This window comes from Carassius gibelio, chromosome A13 (assembly GCF_023724105.1).
Source record: "Carassius gibelio isolate Cgi1373 ecotype wild population from Czech Republic chromosome A13, carGib1.2-hapl.c, whole genome shotgun sequence".
NCBI lineage: Eukaryota > Metazoa > Chordata > Actinopteri > Cypriniformes > Cyprinidae > Carassius > Carassius gibelio.
In genome coordinates, this window is record NC_068383.1 from 16,768,142 (window position 1) to 16,792,334 (window position 24,193).

A 24,193-nucleotide genomic window follows, 5' to 3' on the forward strand; every position below is an offset into this window, starting at 1 on the left:
GATGGTGATTTACCTGTATCTGATACAGCACTCATTCTTCAGCTCTATCTCATATTCACAATATATAAATAGTTTAAATGTCCGCTGAGGAAAGAGCGATATCTTTGTCGGACTCTCCTTTAATCTGTTAAGGATGATTTCTGATGACAGCGCCGCTCAGTGCATTTGTTGGCTGCATCTTACAAGCTGTTGTTGAAAGTAAAAATTACTTCCTTGTATACAACTATGTTTCAGTCTTCCAATATAAAAGTCTTTACTGCTGACTGGAGTCTCTTGTCGACATCTAATGGTGGAATAGTGTAACTAATCACCATCATGAACACACTTTCTCAACACTAAATAATATTATATACTACTATTATTTATAAAAAATATTATTTATTGAATAAAAATATTTAAGAAACAATAACAACAGCTATCATAAAGTTACTAGTAAATTTTTTTTAAGGCAGCGCTCAACGGCCACTGATGCCTTGATTCTCACATCTCCGAAACGTCTAATCAGATTTTTAAAGAAGACATTATCTTTATTAACAAACCACAAATTTGAAGTCTAAACAAGTACATTCTCACATAAAGACTCTTAAAACTAAATTGCCTGACACAAAAACAGTATTTATTTCTTAAAATATAGTTGATTTGGGCATCCACCATGACATTTCCTCTTAGAAATACGTGTGAAATAAAAGTGGAGTGATTCAAATGGTGAAAGAGATGGAATTCTGATTTCACTTGAATATCGCACTCCTCTCAGCCAAATCAGATTCGAGAACCAGAAGGAACTGAACTAATCAGGCATAACATTATGACCCCCTTCCTAATATTGTGTTGCACATTATCCTGCTGAAAGGGGTCACAGCCACCAGGGATTACCGTTGTCATAAAAGGGTATGCATGGTCTGAAACAATGTTTAGATAGATGGTACGTATCGAAGTACTTGCCTCTGCGGGCTTGCCTTCTTCCCGTAGTGCATCCTGGTGGATTGTGTTCCCCAGGTAAGCAACGCACATGCACCCGGCCATCCACCCGGCCATCCACATGATGAAAAAGAAAATGGGATTTACACATCTTTATTTCTCTCACAAGTGCTCATTTACGTGCGAGAGTGAAGAAGAGTGAATATTAAAATGAATAATGACTTGTTTGTTTTTTGGTCAGAAAATCACTAATCCTATATGAGTCATATGGTAATTTTGGCACTTGACAGTCCTTATGTTGGAGCTTAAAAGTCTTCGTTTTTAAAGTGGCTAGGATAGTTGTAAAAAAAACCCCACCTTTTTTCTTCCATAAATGAAATAAATTCAGAAGGATTTGTAATAACATGAGGGGGTGAGCAGTTAATGACAGTTTAATTTTCAAGTGAACTATCGCTTTGAAATGTTATTTGTAGCACGAAGAATGTGACTTAAAAATGAATTTGTCAGCCTGTGTTTACTCTTTCTTATTGCCGTTTCAGGGCTCACAAAGACTCTGAGGTAGCGCTGGATGCTCAGAAGTATGTGGCCTTTGTCCAAGTGCTTTCCAAACATGGCAAGCTGGAAGGTTAGTGGTCCCATCTGTGCCCAAGTGAAAGCTTCAGGCCCAGCTGAAATAATGACAGATGCCCTCTTATTTTCACCATACCGGATTAATGAATTCAATAAGTTTAGTTTGTCACAAATAATGTCGGCCGTCACATTACCTGTGCCTTACTTTTTGAACCACTTAGGACGTCAATGAGCATTTGTATTACTTAACATGGCATTATGAAAAGGTGGTCACTCACTTAATTAGTTTCATGAAGGTTGCGTTCAGTTAGCGGCCGTGTGCGCATGTCTGTGTGCGAGAGTGAGGTCCGAGACACCTGTCTATCTGCATGGGGACATTAATCAGCCATTATCTGAATTCCACGGTGGATTTCTCCATGCTCATGTAAGACGCAATTACAATAAAAGTGTTTCCTGTTTGCTTTGTGCACACAGTCATGGTGAAAATACACGCTCCGTCTCTCTTTTCACAATGCGTGTCACTCTTTAGCTGCCCCCTCCCTCTCGCTCGGACTCATCCTGTCACCGAGCGAGGGAAAATTACAGGACCGGCTGCAATTTAACAGAATTACTGAAATCCGTCCTGATACTAATGGCATATCATGGTGGGGAAAGTGCTTGAGTATTTCACACGCACATTTGCATGTGAATTCAGGCGAAAGTGTGTGATGAGGGAAGTGTGTGTGTATGTATATGTGTGTCCATCAGAGCGCGTCTGTGGCCATTACCCCGCCGGTGTGCGCTTGGAGCTTGTCATTCACCATAACACACCTCAGTGCCCCAGCCTGCCCGCATCACCGCCACAACCCAATCCGCTTGAAGATCGTGACTCAAGGCACCTTAGTGCACCGGCTGGCCTGGCTTTTAATGGCCTTGTATTTGTTTGAAACCCTTTCCTCGTCTCTTGTTCCTTCCTCCGTCTGTTGTTTTTTTATTTTTTATTTTTTTCTTATGTCCTTTTGTTACAGAGTTCGCAAAATGCCATTGCCGGTTCACAGGCTGGCAGAAGGCCAGGGAATGAGCTTGAGGATTAATGGGCTGTGTGATATTTGTTTACCTCAGTGTGTGTGGTATCAGACAGTGGGCCGAGATGCTTCACCGCTAGCCGTCCGTCGGGGCCCATTTACCTCCAGCAGCTGATTGGGTGTGATTAGTGGTTCTGTCAGAAGGGAAGAATTTGAGCTGTCTGCCATCACAGAGCTTTCTTAAATGGCTGAAGTTCAGCTCGGTTGCTGTTTGTGGTCCAGCGATGTGTGAACCGTGCTCTGTATGACCAGAGAGTGGTCTCTGAGGGGCTTCATTTGGGACTCTGATGTCGGTCTTCGTTTGTTCATCCGCAACCTAGTCCTAGTATTGTGCAAAAGTTGAGAGTCAGAGTCATGGCCTAGTGCATGTGCACCGACACCATTGAGCTGTGATATTTCAGACCTACTTTACTCATGATTTTTATACTATTTCTTAGGGTCTATTCTAAAGCATACAGTACACATCATTATGACTTCTAAAACATTAGGGCTGCATGATAAATCGTGTCGTTGTTCACTGAAAAGCTGCGCGAAGCCATGTTCATATTCTGTGCATGTTTTGCGCAGCTTGTCAGTGAACAACTTCTCTGTGTAGTTAATGCTGCACCATGCGAAAGCGCGTAGGTGATGGAGATTTACAGCTGATTACAGAACCGGCTTTACTGACAAGATGCACATAAAATATTGCATGTGATTTATTGTGCAGCCCTATAAAACAGCATAAGTTACATTTCTCTACAAAGAAAGTGAATAGGAGATCTAAGCACAAGTTTTTTTTTTTTTTAATGGCATTAATTACATGCATAAATTAAAGCAATTGCTGCCCTTTCTGCTTTTGCTACAGATTTAGCACATAACCTCCTTTTATATGGCTGAAATGTACATCAATATGCTCTGTACAACAATGCTTGTAAAGCCCTGGGCCATAAGAAAAGTACATGGTTGAGTACTTAGACCGACAGCCTAAGAATCAAGAGGTTGTTAGTTCTAATCCCCTCGTGGGTATCGCTGTCACGACGCCCTCCGGCGATCCACTTAACCTCCATTGCTTCAATTCATATCCAGCTGTTAACACATAACATGTGGCACTTTTAAGACGAATGCTTATTAAATGACAAGCCTCTATTTAAATCGGCTGACTGCTGGGATCTTGATAAAACAATCCTCAAAATTAAAAAAAATCAGTAAAGGATGAGATCTGTGCCCGAATAACAGCATGACTGAGTAGATAAGTGAACAGAGCCTTATCATACAAAAGCAGCCTCTTAAAAACTCAGCATGACCCTGCTGAACCTCCTGTTCCCTGGTTCACTGTTCCTTTTGGCTCATCACTTTTCCTGACAGTACGGAGTGCTGCGCTGGATTTGCATAACAACAGGACAAAAATTGCAGGGTGATGAAGTTACGGATTGGAATTTGTGAGCTAAAACAAGCTGGTTGTCTCTGTTTGGTGTATGTGTGTATGTGTGTGTGTGTGTGTGTGTGTGTGTGTGTGTGTGTGTGTGTGTGTGTGTGGAGACTGAAGTGAACTGTGTTGCTGTAGGTCGGCCTACATTGTATATTTCCATACACATACCGTTACTCTCCATACTCAAGGTCTTTGTTATGGTCAAACACTGTAGGAATACTCTTTGAGTAAAGGTGAGGGATTTTTTCCCTACTGAAATTAACAGTTTAATATGCAACTATAAGTGCGTATTTGTAGGTTGATTTCCCTCTGTACAGTCTCTGCGGGTTTGTAGGATTTTTAATGTCTCCTATTCTCACCGAGGCTGCATTTAATAGATAAAAATACGGTATTAAAAAATATTGTGAAATGTTACAATTTAAAATAAATGTTCAGGGCTCCAAACTGTGACTAAAATGGTCGTATTTGCGACCATAAATATTTAAAATACGAGTGAAGCTTTTGCTGAGGTTTTTGCGAGAGAAAGAAATTATGGAAACTTGAAGAAGAAGTGCAGAAAAACAGCGTTTTATTTCATGCACTGCTTGAACAAACTACAACTGGTAAAGCTGTAAGCTGTGTGGATATTGGCAATTTTGTTAACATTTCTCATTTAAAATCATCACTAATATGGCTTCTTCTTAACGTGGACTTCATTATTTAAATGCTCTTGCCACCAAGTAATCGCAAAAAGCTTTGTGCTCTGTTACTTTTTAATTAACAAATTATCAGCTTAAAAATTATTCTAAATTCGTAATGAAATGCAAACAATAAATACAGTTTTAGCGCTCTTTAATGCGGCAGGTGGGATCGCGAGTTAGTGCCTCCATTCAAGCAGCACGTGAACCTATCATACCTTTCTCTTTACTACTGAAGTACATAATGAACATGAAAATAACATCAAAAGGTAGGCTCTTTTATAAGAGAGCCTACAGTACAACAGCTTCAAATGGTGGAAAACGTGTAAAGATTGTTATTAACTTTTCAGTGTCCATAAGCTCATCAGTCAGCTAGAAAAATAACTATAACTATATTTCTATACATTTATGCGCTATTGAATTTTAATATTTTTACTTAATCTGTTGTCTACATAATTCAAATCCTCATATAAAATTGCTGTCTGAAAGGGTTAAAGACATATACACTCTTAAAGGGCCCGTTTTTTGTGGTTTTTTTGAAGCTTTATGTTTACAGTGTGCAATATAACATGTGTTCATGTAAAAAAACACAGTATTTTTCACACAATTTACTGATCTGTATACCACTGTTTTAACTGTCATAAAAACCGGCTGATGACTTACTTGTTCTATGCAGTCCCTCCTTCAGAAATACGTAACGAGTTCTGATTGGGTCAGAGGTTCCTGTGTTGTGATTCGACAGCAGCTTATCGCACACGGCCCTCCTGGAAACGCGATTGGGCTAGTTTTGGACAAGTTTTGAGAAGCAAGTGGGCAGGATTTTTTTTGAAAACCTGGCAACCCTGATCTGAACGCATGTGCTGTAGATGTACTTCTAATCACAGAACGCCTTTACTGACGAGATGCGCATGAAAATTGCATTCGATTTTTTCCACAGCCCTACCATCTAGTTAACAAAGCTAAACAGTGTTGCCCTTTGTGTAATAAGTTACAGAAACTGTTAAATGCACCAACTTAAATAATAATATACACTTACCGGTTCTGGTCCATAAACAACACCTTCTCCAGACAAAGAGGGAACTGCTCCACCGTTCAGGATAATCTTTGTGCGAATCCAACATTAAACTGATTGAGATTGAGAAAGCTGTCCTCAGCAAAATGTGCTGCACATAGTTTTACATGTGGATTATCATTTTTGGAAACCGAGTTAAACATAAATTGTAACCTTTAATCTCCAAGTACAGTGTCCCTGGGAAGGCCAAATAAAGATGATTGGACTCAGAGATGAAAATACTGTAACAGCGTTTCGACGACATGGCGACAAACACAAACACAACTAGTCCTCTTCTCTGTCGGAGCGCAACAAGACCACGCCCCCTTTTTGTTTATTCCTGTGGGTGGAGGTTAGCCAAAGAAAAAAAAAACTGTTTTAGTGACGTCATTACTGCAGGAACTAGAGGAATGTAGTCCAAACGGGTCGTTTTTTGTAGGCGAATTCTGTTAAATAAAATATCTCGCTTGACATTGAACTTTGAGCTTTAGAATTTTACAGATATTATTTATACTCTAACAACAACATTACACACTAACTAAAGTTTAACACTCTGGAGTCGATTAACGCGGATACGCGTTATGAGTCATTTTCTCCTGATAACCCCGAAAAGAACTTAAATTACACTTTCAGTTTTAATCGTACAGATAAGAGCAATGCTTCAGTCGAATCTGTAAAGGGTCTACTTTTTTTTGGATGCAGACATAATAACAACAAAACTTTGTGCACTTATAAAATAAAGATAACAAACAAGGTGTGCTGTCTGCAGCCTTTGTCTGCGCTGATCTTCATTTACAAACACATCATTAAAATGAACTGTAACTCTGTGAATACTCAACGAAGAGACATGAGAGAAACAATCTATAGAAAGCTTGACATGTCTGCTTTTAAACTAAACAAGTGCATGGGATCACGAAGAACGGGACCTTTAAACTATGATATAATTAATACTTTCCAGGGAAAGTGTAAATATTTTTGTATTATCGAAACATTGCTTTTGTAAGTATCCTGAAACAGCAATAATTACTCAACCAATAAAGTTTTGAGTGGGACTGTTTATCAACCAATGGAAGACAATAAGTGATCAAGAAATGGTAACAAGAAATGGTGGCTAATTGATCTACTTTATCTAAGTACTATGAAGAAATGGAGATGAACCGCAGTACTGCTGTGAGTTCTGGGAATTTGGGAGTTTGCCTGACTTCCTTTGGCCAGAGCTTACTCCCACATGCACACAGCTGCGATGATGGTATCCTCATTCTCTCTCTGTGTCACTCTCTCTCGGTTCTAGATGATTAGTATCGCCAGTGCAAACAGGCCCTATCGGTATCAGCCCATTAGCTAGCCTCTAAACAGCGCGTAAACACATCTTAATTATCTGGCTTGGTGACAGAGCAGCTGTGGAGGTGGACCCTCTCCCCTTTGCCAGATGGGAGCATCGCCCAGTAAAAAGCCTCCATTACGGTAGCGAAGCTGCGGTGTATCCACGACCAGAGCCCACTGAGTTCATGCCGGGCACTCGCCGCACACCTATAATTTCCTGGCATGCTTTCGCAGGGAATTGTGAAAAAAAAAGCCTACTATTGTGGGGGCCTCTGTAATTGTAGTCTCGTTTAGAAATGCAAGTAGTAATTAGCGGCGAATTGGCATTATACGGCAGCATTTGCATCCCCGCTGGGTGTAAAATGTTGTTTTAATAGCGGTTTGTTTTCCCCACATGAAATTATCTAAGGGGGTTTTTATCACCTCTTCCCCTCTCTCGCTCTTTCTCTCGCACTCTCTCATCTGGTGCATGCCCATCTGGGAACGGCTAAGCATACAGATACAAATAAACTACTCTTGCGATTTATGAAACTGTGCCTTGAGTACCACTTCATACATTTGTTGCATACCACGTAACTCGTTGCATGTAGAGGGTTCAAGCATTAAATTTGTAAAATTTCGTCCTTTAAAACTGATTAGGATTGTCAACCCACTTCAAAAATCTTCATAATTGAGTTGACTTGAGACATACTCAAGTTGAAGTCGTGAGTTGGTTGTTGAATGACTAGTCAAAATGTCAGACCACCTCTTAGCCATCACTGATATTTTGTCTAATCTATGTTTCTCTCTTTCTCTCGTTCTGATGTCATGCAGAGGCGATCGATATGCTGAAGGAAATGAAGGAGAAGGATGTGCAGTTAAGGGACAGCACAATCAGTTTGCTCACCCTCACGATGAATACCGCTGCGATGAAAGGAGATGCCAACACTATATGGCGTCTCCAGGAGACAATCTTCACTTTGGGTCTGGCCAAACCATCCAGTAACCCATGCTCACCCCTCATTACTTGCTATCTGGAGAGGTGAGTCGGTAAAACTTTAAATACTTGCTAAACTTTGCACTGTTCCTGTGTAGCACCTTCAACTCTGTACACCCTTCTGACGGATCCCAGCTTTAGACAAGAATGCCTGACATTTATTGTTAACAGTGTTGCTGTTTAGGTAAAAGGTAGAAGATGAAGGGTGTATGCAGATTTTAAATCCATTGGGAAGGTTAAGCTTAACGTCTACAGTTTGTGCAGCACATTCCAGTGCAGATTGTTTTGTTAACCTGGCACATTGTAATGCAGACTTACCAAATAGTCTGTTATTGGAAAAATGGTGCTACACTATTATGTGAAAAGTGCCAGAGGTTGCAAATTGATTGTGTACAGTATAACTTAATTACTACTGTTTTGGTGCAAGAAACCGTGAATAGCATTATACAGTAGGATGACCTCTTAAAAAAACTTAATAATAAAAAAATAAAAATATATATATACATGTAGTGTGTGACCCCCATCAAGTATTGAGTTTGGAAATTACATGAATATAACCTGAAAAAAACTAACATTAGTAACAATGTCAAGATTGTAAAGGGCAGAGTTCCACTCCCCCTTAAAGGGGGGGGGGGGGGTGAAATGCTCGTTTTCACTCAATATCCTGTTAATCTTGAGTACCTATAGAGTAGTACTGCATCCTTCATAACTCCAAAAAGTCTTTAGTTTTATTATATTCATAAGAGAAAGATTTTTCCCGGAAAAACATGAGCGTCTGTAGGCGTGACGTGTGGGCGGAGCTAAAGAATCACGAGCGCCAGTAGGCTTTTGCGTTGAGAGCGTTTGGAAGCTGTGACATTACGTGAGGACAAAACCAACCAAAACAAACAGTCAGATTCAGCGTATATTTATGATCCAGAATCAGATCCAGAGGCTGTAATTTTACGAGAGCAGCAGCAACAACAGCGTCACTGGTCCCTTACTGCTGTTTCTCTTTAGGTAATCTGTGCAGGGTTGTCTTGCCCTGGCAACCAAAAACACACTCCTTTTGTGACATTTCGCGACGCTCTCGCTCTGATCAGTGAAGTCTGTTGTGCTCTCAGTGCTCTGCTATACGGGAGCGCGCTCTCTTCCGGGAGAAGTACCCTCAGGACCTATATAAGGAAATTCCGCTCCATCTAACGTCACACAGAGCCATACTCGAAAAAAACTTTCCGAAACTTGTGACAAACCGGAAGGAGTATTTTTGGAACAGAAATACTCCTTCAAACGTACAACTTAATTTTTGAAACTTTGTCCATGTTTAGCATGGGAATCCAACTCTTTAACAGTGTAAAAACTCAGTATGCATGAAATAGCATTTCACCCCCCCTTTAAGCTTGTTGTCTTACTGTTCACTTCATATAATTTGTCATTACCTTAGCAAAATGCAGCATGGTGGGAAAAGGAATTAACTTCTAAAAGTTTGGCCCCTCTTCCCCCAATCCCTCCCCCATCCGTTCAGGTCTATTTGTAAGAGCAGCTTTTAAGCAGATCAACTAATTTGCATGTTAATTATGCACCCTGTGCTAATTACTGGATTTGCCTGGGCCATGTGGTGCACTGCGTAAGTGCCTATCCCCCTCCCCGCTGTGGGATATTGAGGTTGGCAATACACCTTCACTGATAGCGTTAGAGTCAACACACACATACACATTTGGGATTCCTGGGTGCCCCTCCCAGACTGTTTGTTTTTCTGTCACTCGTGTGCCACTACCACACTGGCACGTGCAAGCGTTAATTGCTGCCTTGTGTGCGATAAGGTTTCCAATTTAGCTCAGCTTTATTAAGGAGCAGATACGGAGAGATCAGAGCGACTCTCAGCGGAGACTCTGATAAATCGTGAACGTTTACATCACGTCACACACACACGCACTGTGACTGGCAGCCACACATTCCATTGGAGGAGAGCCTCAAAGCTCACATCAGCCAGGCCTGCTTGAATACTTTTTTTTTTTTCTGTGACTTTTTGGGAGAAAATTCCATTTATTCACGTTTGTGAAGTGGAAAGTGGTTGAGTTCTACAGATTGGATATAAACAAGGTAAAATGTTACTCTGTGTTCAGTGTATCTGAAAGCAAAGTTAGTGACAGACAGTGAAATTAGCAAAAATATACAGTTAACATGCAGTTTATTTTATTTTATTTTATTTTTTTATAAATTTTACCAATTTGATTTTATTATCGTCAGTTTACATTTTAGTTTAAGTAATTGTATATTCTTTTGTCAGTTATTTTAATTTATTTAAAAATATTTCTATTGAGGTTTAATCCGTTTTTATTTTAAGGCAACATTTCTACTGTTATTTTTAAAGTTGTTTTCGGATATTTATATTTTGTGATTTTCATTGCCGAAAAAATCTTTTTTTAGTATGAACTTTTCGTTTACTTTTAACAGTAACTTCACTAGACTGTATTCATTATATTTTGAATAATTCTTGGCAGATAAACATCAGATATACATTCATACTAATTTAGCACTTTTGGAGTTTGACTTGGAAGCAAAACTCTAATCAAAGTGATTATATTTTTTATTATTATTCTCTGTGTTGAAATATAAACTCCAGACTAGTTATAAGTTAGTTAGCAGTTTTTTTTTTTTTTTTTTTTTTTTTTTTTGTATAATTGTCAGTAATTTTGTACTTGGATGTAGTCAAAGGATATTAGTAAATTATATTACTATTACATTCCTTTGGTCAAAGCAGCAAAAAGTTGAAACAGGATTTGTGGTGCACATTTGTTATGTGTACACACACCATCAATACACCAACAAATCAACCCATGTGTGTTAATGATTTGTCCAATCCGGCCTTCCACCTAAAATGAGTTTGGCAGCCCTGCTGTAGACAACTCTTATTTTCTCCAGCGTTCTCTCCATTCTGCCCTCTTCCATCTCTCTGCACCCGTCTCTGTCTCCTCTATGGTCTGTGCTGCGCTAAAGAGGACAAAGCGCTGTGTGTCAGTGTCTCGTCAGCATGTCAGTTGTAATGACTTAATGAACACTTCTCAATGGGATTAACTCTGACAGCCATCAGCGCGTCTCCACGACATCCCCATCCGTATCCTCTGGCTCTAATCATCCTAACAAAGGGAATTGCCAGAACTTTTTTTTGGAAGGTTTTTTTTTTAGGTCTTAAAAGAGGGATAGGATGTCGCAGGCTGTCAGATGTTTGTTTTAAACTACATCACTTACATGTATATAGTGAGGAAGGACGGATTCCGGAAAGTTTAAATCAGGACCGTTCGCATTTAAAAATCATTGCCATTTGTAGTTTTGTGTTTGATAGATGTGTTCGATTCCAAGTCAAACCATTGAGCTTTAACCCTCCCTAACTACCAACACACACACTCTCTGTAATGTAAAGGGGAAAATAAATATTAAAAAGCAGTCATTCTCTTTAAAAGTGGAAAGGGTGATAACGCGGGTGCCAGTCTCAGTAACAAAAGAGATGGGAGTCAGGGATGTAGGGAGAGTGTCACAAGAAGAGGAGGTTCAGAAGAGGGGTGGATGAAATTAGCTTTCTTGTCTAATCCTTCAGGTTCCTTGTGCAAAGCACTCGCATTCGCTTTTTTATTCTCCTTCAACTTAATTGGCTGGAAAGTGCTTGACATGCAAAGTTAGTGACATTAAGAGGAACATGTTGCAGTAAGCCGGAGCGCCACTGACAGCTAAATTGTATCCGGGGAAATTATGAAGCCTTCAGCATGGTTAATTCTTTTTTGGGGGGTTTAGTTAGGCGAGGGTGGAGAAGGGGAGTTGGGTTTTGAAGGAGGGGGTGGGGTAATTGCCGTTGTGGACGACTCATCTCATATTGATGGGAATTGTGAAGAAGTCTTCTGGTTTTATGCTGGTTATCCTTTGAGGGGCTGGGAAGCATAACATCTGTGTCGCATCATATTCAAATGATGTTCTGAATAAATGTAGTTCAAGGAATTTCTGCTTCCATCAAGCCTCGTCAGTAAATACATTGTACAGTAGTTCTGTTGAGGTTAGGGTTTGTTTTCGGTATGAGTTGTTCCGATTCCGATACTAGTATCGGAAATATCATCTATACCACAACAAATTCTGGCATCGGCGAGTACATGAACCCATATACCGATCCGATACCATTTTCTTAAACAAGACCTAGTGATGGCCGCTAGCTTTGCCTAACCGCTGCACGGTTCTTCTTCGCTGCTCAGAATGCATTGCAAACACAGGAAGTTGTGCTGTGTTAACCCTGTATAGAGCAGCGTAGAAGAAATGAAAATGCGTTAGCAGCACTGATCTATATATGACTGGATCGCTCATCGCGTTCTAAACTGCCAACAGACAGTGAAGCCGCTTCTATACTATAGATCAGTGGTTAGCAGTATGTCCGCTGTTTAGCAGTATTTCAGACTGGACCAACCAGACAGCAAAACGGCGATTAGCGATGCCACAAGTACTGGCACTTCACTACCAAGTCAGTGCTGAAAATTAAAAAATGTGATGATATCGGCATCTCTGTAGTACCGGTAGTAAGTTACCGACTCCTGAGTATATTCGGTATCCCCAGCTGCGTTCAATCGCTTCCGTGTTAGCCTAAGCGTAGGGCTCCAGACTGTAGCCGAATATATACTAGTGTCTGTGAATATTAAACTGCAAAATAATATTTAAATATTACTCCTGCAAATTCTACATCTCTGTGGGTTATGGGCGCAGATGTGCGGGAGCTCGCTGTTTTGTAGTCTCTGCCGTGTGTCACTATAAGAGGACACGAACGCATATACTGTCACTTAATAATATATTAAGCTACTGTTGTAGCCTACAGTAGATTTAGCTGTGTCTCTATGAAGTAATAATAATAATACGTCTCTATTAATTATATTAATTATGCCTAGACGGTTGCTTGTTTTTTACTTGTTTTGTTGTTAAGCGATTATCTGATTAATATATCATTTTATATTCCTAGACTTATTTGTTGCAGTTTTTTATACAGTTATATTGTAAAACTAAAATACCTTTTTTAGTTTGCGGTGTTAGATTTTTGGCTGCATTTGAAGTTCTTTAAAGCTTAAGAAATTAAATATTACTGTCAAATTCATGTCAGATAATAAAAATACTGTAATAAATACAGTAGTTCACCATGTATTTGTTCATGTTTTATTAAGGGATATGTCTGAAGCACACCATAAAATAATTCTAGCAATTTACAAAGTGCTAGTAGTATATACAGCTGTATATACAGATACACACCCAGGTATCGGATCAGTACTCGGTATCGGCCGATACCCTGAGTGCAGGTATCGGAATCGGTATCTGGAAGAGAAAAAGGGTATCGGAACATCTCTAGTTTTCAGTTCTGGCTTCTGTGGTTATAATCTGAGAACACTCCAGTGTCAGGTGAAAATAAGGTCAAACATTTCCTGCCTTCTGTTGCCTAGGTTTTACTAACCTTATTAAAGTTCAAAATTCATCAAGGTATTTTTTTGGAGTCAGCAAGGTATAAAAAAAAAAAAAAAAAACATTAATTAGATGCAATCTAATTTTGTTGCCATATTCTGCCAAATGGCCCGGTTGGGGGTGAGGGCACTGGGGGCTGTAGAGGAAGTAATTTTATCTCAAATGTATATTTTATGTATTTTTTTTATTTCATGTTTATATCATAAACTGGATAAATACATGAAATAATGTACTATTAGCTAGTCAATATGGAAAAATAAACTAGCTTTGCGTAAGTGCTTATTTTGCCATAAAGACAAACATTGTCCCTAAATATTCCCTGTTTGCAACATTTTATGATTGTCTTTATTTAACAAAATGTTGAAACTAAGGGTCATTTATTTTTAAAGCACAAGCACACTTTAGAAGCAAAACTTTTCACAGAAAAGTTGATCAGATTGTAAAGCCATACATTTATTGTCAGTCTTGATTAAGGCTCAAAAAAGTGAAGTTCATTCTGAGAAATTCTCTAGCATCATTTGTTCACAGATTTTACTTATTTTTATTTCTCATACAGTGAAATTCATTCATTCATTCATTAAGTTACTTTTTGAGACCTGTCTTTATTATGTTTTGAATAAGAAATGCTGTTAAGTCCTGTGATTCACATTCAGTAATTTGTGACAAAAAATTGCAAAACAAATTTGAAATAATAAAGTTGACTGACGGATGACTATGTTTCTCTGTCAGTGCCTCTCCTATTGCAAATTGTTTTTTTTTTTTTTTTTTTTTTTTTACATGGGCCTTAATCAAATGAAACACTGTCCAAATCCTCTCTTGCTCAAGTGCATTGCGCAATCATCCAGCGTGTGTTTGAATTGGCTCTTGACTCCCGCTTGATGAATAATATTGTCGCTCTTCATTCCAATTAAGTGCGATTGTCTAAGAGCTGGCGTCACGTTCCGGCTCAATCACTGTCCTGTTTTCGTCCCTCCTCCCATTCAACCCACCTTCCAAGGTCACCTCTCTCTAAAGCCCATATCCCTTCTCTGACTGTATAATCTCTCAGGTTGAAAACACTAGTGAAATTACACCTGTTAAAACCCTGGCGGTTCACTTTCCCTCCACACCCGCCCCTCCTGCCGGTGCCCTATCTGCTGTGACCTCTGTGTGATTGACGTGGTAATTACCCAATCACTGGATGGCTGCCACTGCAGTCACAATAGAATGATTGGAGTGGTGTTTTTCTCGTCTATTCCTTTGCTTTATTCCTCTGTCAGGCCTCTGTCAGCCCTGGCACTGAGCTCTTTGTTAGAAAGGGGTAAAGAGAGGGAAGATGATGTGAGAGATGGGTGGAAGCAGATCTAATTTTGTTGCCATATTCTGCCAAACGGCCTGGTTGGGGGTGAGGGCACTGGGGGCTGTAGAGGAAGGCAGGAGCCACAGGAAGTTGCAAGAAGCTAAAGACCTTTGTCTCACATTGCCCTGAAGTGTTTATTTAGAAATGTATAGATATTATTTCATGCATTTTTTTTATTTTGTATATTTATTTAAATGTTCTTTTAGTTTCTTAATTATGCATGGTTGTTTTCAAAATGATCTGTGATCTTTTTTTTTTTTTTTAAAGTAGTGTTATTTTTTTAAAAACTACTTACAACTTGACATTAAGAACTTCTAAGTAGTTTGTGGACAGTGCTTTTTTATATTTGTGCTTAACACAGTGACCATTTAACTTTATTATTAGTTTAAAATTTTTTCCATGTTTATATATATATATATATATATATATATATATATATATATATATATATATATATATATATACATGTTATTTAAAAAAGTTATATAAACTTGTTAAGATCAACAACAAAGTTTGTAATGAAACACAGTACCATGATAAAAGCTTCAGCAGTAATCACAATATGAAGATACTGGCACATGTGTAGTGCTGTTTTGGTGTAATTTGTCATGTTTTTCTACAGTGTGGACTTTGTGGGTGCATTCGATGCCACTGTGGAGGTCCATAAACAATATAACCAGATGCCCAAAATCCACGACCTCATCTGCGGCCTGGTGGAAAAAGGAGATGGCGAGATATTACAGAAAGGTGTGTAACGCTCACACACACGTACAGCACATTAATCACATCTCTGTGTGTCACTTGTTAGTCACAAGTAGTTTTTCTGTGTGTGTTCTGATCTGCTGTCTGTTGAGATGGTCATATGTAGAAAGTGTGTGTTCGGTGTTTTCAAGAGTGCCACCCACTAAAGGGCAGGTTGGACAACCTATATGCTGGTGGTTTCAATAGTTTCTGTCTTTGTCAGGGTTAGTGAAGGGGTTAAGTGCGCTGTGTTTTGGGGGTGAGTGGATTTGAAGTGTCAAGGCAGTGAGACCTCTACGATGGAGGGCCACTTTATGCCCCCGATGACCCGGCACTCTGAGAAACACGCTGTATGTGCCACGGAAAACCCATTGATAGATGTAAATGTACATATACCTGCATGACTTCACCCTCTTTGTGTTGCTGTGGCTTCTCTGGATTGCTCTGAAGTGGCAAGCAAAGAGTCCAGATCTGTGTGCCATTGAGTGCCAATGGAGGCAATTTACATAAGGCATCTGTTAAATCTGATCACATTTAAGCAATCAAGTCAAATGAAGAGATGTGGGTGTATCACTGGTAGCTGAATGATTGTTACTTATATAATATTTTACAAAGCTGTACTACCAGAGATTAAATTTAAACAATATGTTTCCAAAATATTGTCATTAATTCATATATTGATTCATTCATTGTTTTTGCTATATATGTAGCAGAATAATATATAAAAAAAAATGTTTGCATAATTTTTAATTGTACAAATGTCCAGGTATGTTTCCAAATCAAAGGAAAAAATCTAAATTTTTCATTGTGGTATCAGCAGACTTCTGGGACTATGTGGAGATCAAAAGAAATACAAAATGTACAATTTATGGGTGAAAAAAAACAAAGAATTAAACTAAACTTTCATGCACGTGTACAAAAGAACTAAAAAAGACTAGATACTTGTAACTCACCTGCACTGAATGTGGGAAGCTTCTATTTTTCATATACACTTACACTTGATTGAAGTTTGATTAATGAAATACTGGGCTGCTCTAAGACATTTTGAAGACATTTACTCTGCATGAGATTGATAGAGTAGCTTAAAATAAAGAGACCATGTACATCGAGTACACAAAAGTGACTGTTTCTTCACTTTCTTATCTCTCTTTCATTTAACAGTCATGGAGTTTTTGAGTCAGGAGCGAGGTGAGATGATGATGCTCTACGACCTTTACTTTGCGTTCCCGCAAACGGGCCGCTACAAGGAGGCACGCTAAATCATTGAGGTGGGACTGCTGTTATTGTGTTCAAACCACACAGCTATTTAGCAGCTTTAATTGCTGCCACACTATTAAATTAGATTGGCTCCAAAGCCACACTAATGCCATTCATGCAAGACAATAGGTACAATGATTTTTTCAAAGGATAAAAGAGTGTGTGCGAGTGTGAAAGAGAAAATGACGACTACAAAGACAGCTCATTAAGCTTACTTGGAAAATGTAAGTATTGTGATATTGTTTGGCACTCATTCCGAATTCTTTTTTTAGTTATTGTCATTACAAGGCTTTGGCTTGATAAAACCATTTTCATTTGAAACTAAAAATGTAAGAAGAGTAGAACTGAATGCCTCTTCCATTATAATCATATATATATATATATATATATATATATATATATATATATATATATAATATACATACATATAGGAATTGGAATTAATTTATGTAGTTTATAATTTTACATTTCTATTTTTAAATGTGTAGTTTTATTTATTTGTAAATATGTCATTTGTATATTTTTTTCACACATGTTTTTAGGAAATTTACAGGTGCATCTCAAAGAATTAGAATATCATGGAAAATGTCTCTATTTTTTGTAATTTAATTAAAAAAGCAAACTTTCTTATATAAACTAACTTACAGCTTAGGAAATTTTTAAAATCATTATCTTAAAAAAATTGAATATTCCATTTTGAGCTTGATTAGTTTGATTAATTTAGAGTATAAATACTGATTACCTCTTGAACTAGTTTAGAAACTTGTAACCACAATTATGGGAAAGTCTACTGACTTGACAGTTGTCCAGAAGACAGTCATCCACACCGTCAACAAGGAAGACCGGAGAGGCTAGAATCCAAGGTCCAGTGTGAAGTTTCTGAAGTCAAAGATGACAAGGTCTGCTGGTTCATTGTATTTTATTAAGTCCAAAGTCAATGCAGCCTTCTACCAGGAGATTTTGGAGCACTTTATGCTTCCATCTGTTGACAAGCTTTATGAAGATGCTGATTTCATTTTGCAGCAGGACTTTAGCACCTGTCCACAGTGGCACCTCCATGCACCTCCTTGCCACTTACAAGTGGTTTGATGACCATGATATTACTGTGCATGATTGGCCAACCAACTCACCTGACCTGATCCTCACAGAGAATCTATGGGGTATTGTGAAGAGGAAGATAAGTAACATCTGACAAACAATACAGAGGAGCTGAAAGCTGCTATCAAAGCATCCTGGGCTTCAGTAACACCTCAGCAGTGCCACAGGGTGATCGCCTCCATGCCACGTCACATTGAAGCAGTCATTTCTGCAAAAGGAGCCCAAACCAAGTATTGAGTGCACAATTAAACTTGCTTTGGAGATCTTGAACATTTCTGTTTTGTAAATTCTTTTTTTATTAACCTTTGGGAAAATATTCAATTTTTTTGAGATACAGAATTTTTCCTAAGCTCTAAGTCATAACCACCAGAATTAAAGCAAAAACTCTTGTAATATTTCAGTTTGTGTGCAATGAATCTAGAATATAAGAAAGTTTGCATTTTTTAAATTAAATTATAAAAAATAAAGAACTTTTCCATGATATTCAGATTTTCTGAGATGCCCCTGTATTAACTGAGATAGGAATATCATATATAGCTATATGAATTATAGTTACTGGTATTTATAGAATATTTTACTAAGCTGGACTACCAAATATTAAATCTAAAAAATAATATTGCCTAAAATATTGTCAGCTGTTTGTAAGATTTGTTTATTTAAATAGATTTTTTAATAGATTTTGCTTTTGCATCATCATTTTTATTTTGGTCATAGTATTTGTTTTGAAGTTTGCATATGTTTCAAGAAATATTATATTTTATTTACAGATCAATTTTTGCAAGAATGGAAAATTTAAGATGGAAAATGATGGAATATGTGGCTAAGCATTACTAACTGGTTTATAAATTTCAACCAGTTCTTTTTGATGTTACCAAGACTATCACAAGATGTTCTTGCCATCATAACTGAATCAGTGCTATATAAGCAGCTAGATCATTTTATTACAGATGAAGAAATGGGAAATTGTGAAAGGCAAAAAGTTCTAGCGCTCTCACACTGTCCTCTTTATCGTATGAGATGAGCATCTGGTTGAAATAGAACCGACAGCAGAACTTCTCATCCTGTCTGAAAGTCACAAAACTGTGACGTTTTCAGACATTTCAGATGGATTTTTGATGCATGTGTCTGGAGAGACTGAGTTTGTCTCTGTTCTCAGGCCCTTCAGTGAGCGTTCTGTCCGCATGACATGTTTTGAGCGCTCCGTCCAGATTGGGTCTTTCGGGAGTATCCCTAGGGCTGTGTTCTGTCTTGTTCTTTCAGAAGGCAGTATCTCACGGGTCTACACTTCCTCTGCGAAACAGCTCTGACAAAGCCATTTAGATGTTCAATTAGCCAGCTGCTCTAATACAACACCACTCAATTCCCTTAGTGCTGCCATGTGGGAGTACGGCGAGATGTCAGCGCCAGTCAAGCCACTTCATCATGCATAGTCTTTGCCTGAGGTTGTTTCACCTCTGTGCAATTTTATTTTTCCAAGCTTCTGCAGCTTTCTCTCTTTTTTTTATTGTCTCTCTGTGTTTCTCCATCATAAAGCCTCATCTCTGCCAATTCTGTTGTATCGTTGTCAGAATGGATGAAAAATAAGCCTAAGCTTGGATATTACAGATGCATCAGTCAAGGGCTTTTAACCAAGAAAATATCCAGTGTCCGCAGATCTAGAGCATGCAATTTGGCTCCATTTTTCATATATACACCAGATCATAGCAATTCCTCTGGGACAGTAGTTTAGCCGATAAGCTATGAGTGGTCACCTCAGGATACTGCGATCTCAAGCAGCTTTGACTTTCATTGTTTTGAGAGGTTAATTTGGGATGCAAGTTAAAATCCCTCTTAAAGCATTTGCTTGATTTTTCTAAAACTTTTCTCATCCTCTACTGCTCTTATACCATCTTAGGACATCCTCCAGTGTCATATGAGTTTAAAATCATTCATGCTGCATGACTAACACGCAGTATAGTTTATATATCTGTTCAACTCGTGAGTACATAGGTAACTATTGTCTCTTGTTTTGAACCAATACACACATTAAAAGAAAGGTCACTTTCCTTGTGGGCAATACTAATATTTATTCATGTTGTTAACTGTTAACTGATTTGTCGAATTGATAAACCAGTGTATTGTCCAGGTGACACATTAGCTGCTGTTTGAGAGTGTTATTTTGGTATTGTTTATATATAGTATAGTTTTTTTTTTTTTTTTTTTATTAGCTGTGTTTTTATATTTTCAGTATTCATTTTGATTTTGTTATTTTTTATATAGTTTTTTTTGGCATTTCAACAAACATTTCTTTTAGTTACTAAGGCAACATTTTTTTATTTTATACTTGTATGTTTTTTTGCAGCTTTATTTCAATTATCAGAAACAATTATTCATCGTTTTAGTTTACAATTTGGTAATTTTGACATTGACATACATACATAGCTTGGCATTTCTTCCATGCATATATATTATAACTAGTGGTGGGCCGTTATCACCGTTAACGTGCTGCGTTAACGCGAGACTCTTATCTCTTATCTGCGCACGAGAGAGAGAGCCGCGTATCATGAACAGCGACACTGAACCGAGCTCTCTTCTGCGAAGTTCTCCTCGAAGTTCCTCCTGCACCCGAATGAACAAATGCAATCGCAGTTTGAACAAACAAAAAGATGTGAAAGATCCCAATTCAACACCACGGTGTTCTGGTGTCCAGGGCTCGCGCAGAGAAAGGCGTCTCAACACTTGAAAATCGAATTTGCTTATTTTTGCTCTTGTGCCAACAAATAGCTAGCTACATACAAAATATGTCAAAATATCCACCTTGGAAATTATGCTCGAAAAAAATGCCAGTTATTTCTTATGTGAAAGTAAACAGTTGAGGAAAAAAATGGGATGTGTATTATATTTGATGCGTTCATGGTCTCTTAAAGTGACCGCGCCTACTTTAGCTACTGGCTGCTGTAATGTTAATCCAAGAAAATGAAAATGAAAATCACTCACTGCTCTTGACTGAATTTCTTTGTAGTTTTAACAGTCAAACCAAAAATTATTCAGAAACCAGATATATAGCAAAACTGTAATAATATGAGAAATGTTGAAGGTGTCTGAATAAATGCAGGTTTGATTGTATATTTCATTTTTATATTGAAGACTATCCAGTGCTATTATTTGGTTTCTGTACCTTGACACTTGAAAAAAAACTTAAACATTGGTGTGAAACAGGAGTAATGTTGTTTGCACCTTGTGCAATGTGGAATTAGTTTACAGCTTTTTCAAGCACTTTGTGATACATTTTGGAAACAAGAGATGAGCCCCTTTTCTAATGCACCATCTAGCTTGATAAACCCCTTCTCAAAGACTTACTGTTTGTCAATTTTATTTGGGTAACACATATTCTGAATGCCTTCGACAGAATTCGAATGAGCCATTTAAATCTAGATTAATCTAGATTAATTTCAAAATCACAGTGAGATTAATCTAGATTTTAAAAATTAATCTATGCCCACCTCTAATTATAACTGTGTCAAGATGACTTGTACCTCATTGCTTGTCAGCAGCTTAGTTTCTATTACTGAATGCCAGCCTCATGCAACTATATGAAACAAAATATTTTCTCTGATTAGCTGCTATTGTGCCACGTTTTGCAGTATTGTTAGAAAATGATTAGACACTGCTTGAAATATATCAAATTATTGTTGATCTGTGCTTGTGCACACTATTAGCTCAATTGTGTCCATTTTAAAATCTATGCTGTATTTTTTTTTTTTTTTTTTTAATTAAGTCTTGATTGGAAGGTGTATAGAGTTGATTAGGCCTGCTCTAGATAAATGCTATTAGTCTTTGAAAACAAAGCGTCATATCTTTCTACTTCTGGTAATTGCAGTAGTTTTATACTGTACCTCTGAATTCCCCCGACTATAAACTCTCTAAAAGTTGATTTTTAATGGTGGCTCGTCGAGCATCCTTGTGCTTGACCGGTCAAAAGCCCCACTCATTCCCTGGAGAATTTTCCACACATCCTCTCTTGCGTCCAGAGCTGGATAATTAAAAACACTGATATCTAAGTAGCATTAGCAGACACAGAGCTCTACTCCACTCTCTAATAGAAACTTTAAGTGCAGTGATGGAGTGCTGGTCAGGTGATTGTGCTGTCTATAATTGTCAGATTATTAATAATGGTGGTAATTAAGTGAAATGCTGGTTAAGGTTTTGATGTAATTAAAATGGTTGTCACACTGTGTGTGAGTGTTTCTGAGTGTGTGACCTGTGTTTGAGAAAATGATGGCATCTTCAGCGTGATCATGGCTGTTTTTGCTCAAAGGTCTGAATCAATGGGGAGTTTTTGTTTACTGTAACTTTGTGAAAGCCATGGATATGGTACACTTTGGTTTCCATTTTTTTTAATTTGTATGAAGCATTAGACTCACAAACCCCAAGTTTTTATTTTTTCTGGTGAGAACGTGTTATTTTTTTGTATTTTTTTTGTATTTTTTTTTTTTTTTTTACTGTTACCCAACATTAAAAATTAGGCTAGCATGAAAAATAGTTGTAAGTGTCTCAAATATTTGCCAGAGGTTTTTTTCTCTAAAGTTTACATAGATGTATATCCTAAATGTTAATACCAGTGATGCAAACCAAAAAACCAAAAAATTTTTGTAAGATTGTTTGAGACAAATTTTCTGTTCTCTTAGAAACTTCTGATTACAGGATGTAGAAAATGAACTTTGTGCTTAATAAAATACTTAATAAGCAGGTCATTAGTTTCTATTTTTTAGTATTTTTATTGACTATGTAAGGCTAAAATCTTGATAAAGAATTTACAAATGTATTATTTAGTGTCCATGTGTCAAAAAAAAAAAAAACAAGTCTGTCTCTGTCTTTGCAGACTCCAGGTTTTCGGGTTTTGGCTGTGTAGTGAGTGTGTGTGTTTGGGTCAAATGAATGTGAGTGTATGTTGATTTGCTTTCATTTAGGAAGATTGGAGGAGTGGGGGTGCTTATCATCCTGGATTTACTTAAGGAAAGATTTGCCCCTCAGGACTTTGTGGATCAGGTCCAGGGGCTGCTCTTACATTTATAGCGACACACAAAAAGACTGTGTAGCGGTTCAATTTTGGTCTTATTTGCTAAGCAGATTAGGCTTGAGGAAAGCTGGAGTGATTTTTACATTTGGCCTGGAGGCTGATTTGCAGCAAAGTAATTCTGTTTGGATACTGCGGGTGCAAGCGGAGAGACAATGTGAATTTAGATGTGTGTGTGCGCGCGCCTGTCTGCGTGCGTGTGTGTGTTTGCACGTTTCTGTGTGTGAAGATTCTAATTTACTGTAGGGGGACCAGGACATCATGATTCAGTGCTTGCTTAAATCAGAAATATTCATGTTGTATAACTAGATCTATATTCTGTCTGTACCACCTCCAATATGGTTTTGTTCTGTTTTTTGTTTTTGTTTGTTTGGCTTTGTTTGATTTTATTTGTTTGTTTGTTTATTTTTGTTTTATCTTTTTGTTTTCTTTTGTTTTTGTGTTGTTTTGTTTTCGTTTTGTTTTGTTTTCGTTTCGTTTTCATTTTGTTTGCGTTTCATTTCGTTTTGAGATATGACCTGGGCAAAACTTGACCAGTTAGTCTTTGTATTGATATTCCCTTTTTCATGATTGTTTATGCCCATCATTTAGTATTAGTGCAGTGTTTGTGATTTGCACCTGTTTAATTTAAGATCTCATACATTTTCTTTACCCATGTGCAGACTCCTGGTCTAAGGGCACAACCTATCAGTTTGCAGAGAAATGTATTGCAGCAACAACAGTGTTTCTCTGTTATTCTGTCTGAAAATCTGATTTGCTATAGATCAATAGAGTGTGTATCAGTGTTTGAATCTCTCTTTCCCCAGATGGAGCCCCTTGAGAACATGGTGGACACGACTGTCAAGCTGTTTGAGTGTGTCAGAGATGACATGTACCACTATTTGTTACGCCTCTGCAGTAAGTCTTGTGTGTTGGAGCTGGGATTGCAAACAGTGGATCAGTATAACTTAGTTTTTTTTTTTCTTGTCAGAGGAGACCAATGACTGGCAAAAGGCTGAGGCAACTTGAATGAAAATGCAAGAGGACAATTTGGCTCCAAGATAGAAGACCCTGCGTTTGCTTGCTGATATCCTGAAAAACAATGACACAAAGAGGTGCCTTTTGAGGTGCCTGAAGTAAAAGAACCCACTCAATGTCAATATAAAATCTGTTCATCACAAAGGCTGTTTAAAACCCCCACTTTTCAGTATTTGAACCATTTTCTTTGGTCAGATACATTTAGTCCTTATTGTTGTCGTCCTCCTAAGATAAT

General features: G+C 37.9%; 1 long non-coding RNA gene and 1 pseudogene across 1 annotated transcript; both read left to right on the plus strand.

Annotated features, from left to right (window-relative positions):
* Positions 1–24,193, plus strand: part of LOC128026606 (leucine-rich PPR motif-containing protein, mitochondrial-like) — a 44,679-nt pseudogene that overhangs the window by 11,950 nt on the left and 8,536 nt on the right.
* Positions 1,456–24,064, plus strand: LOC128026313 (uncharacterized). The gene is made up of 5 exons (XR_008186399.1): positions 1,456–1,543; positions 7,825–8,032; positions 16,692–16,798; positions 23,748–23,838; positions 23,912–24,064. It is a non-coding gene; the product is annotated as an uncharacterized LOC128026313 (long non-coding RNA).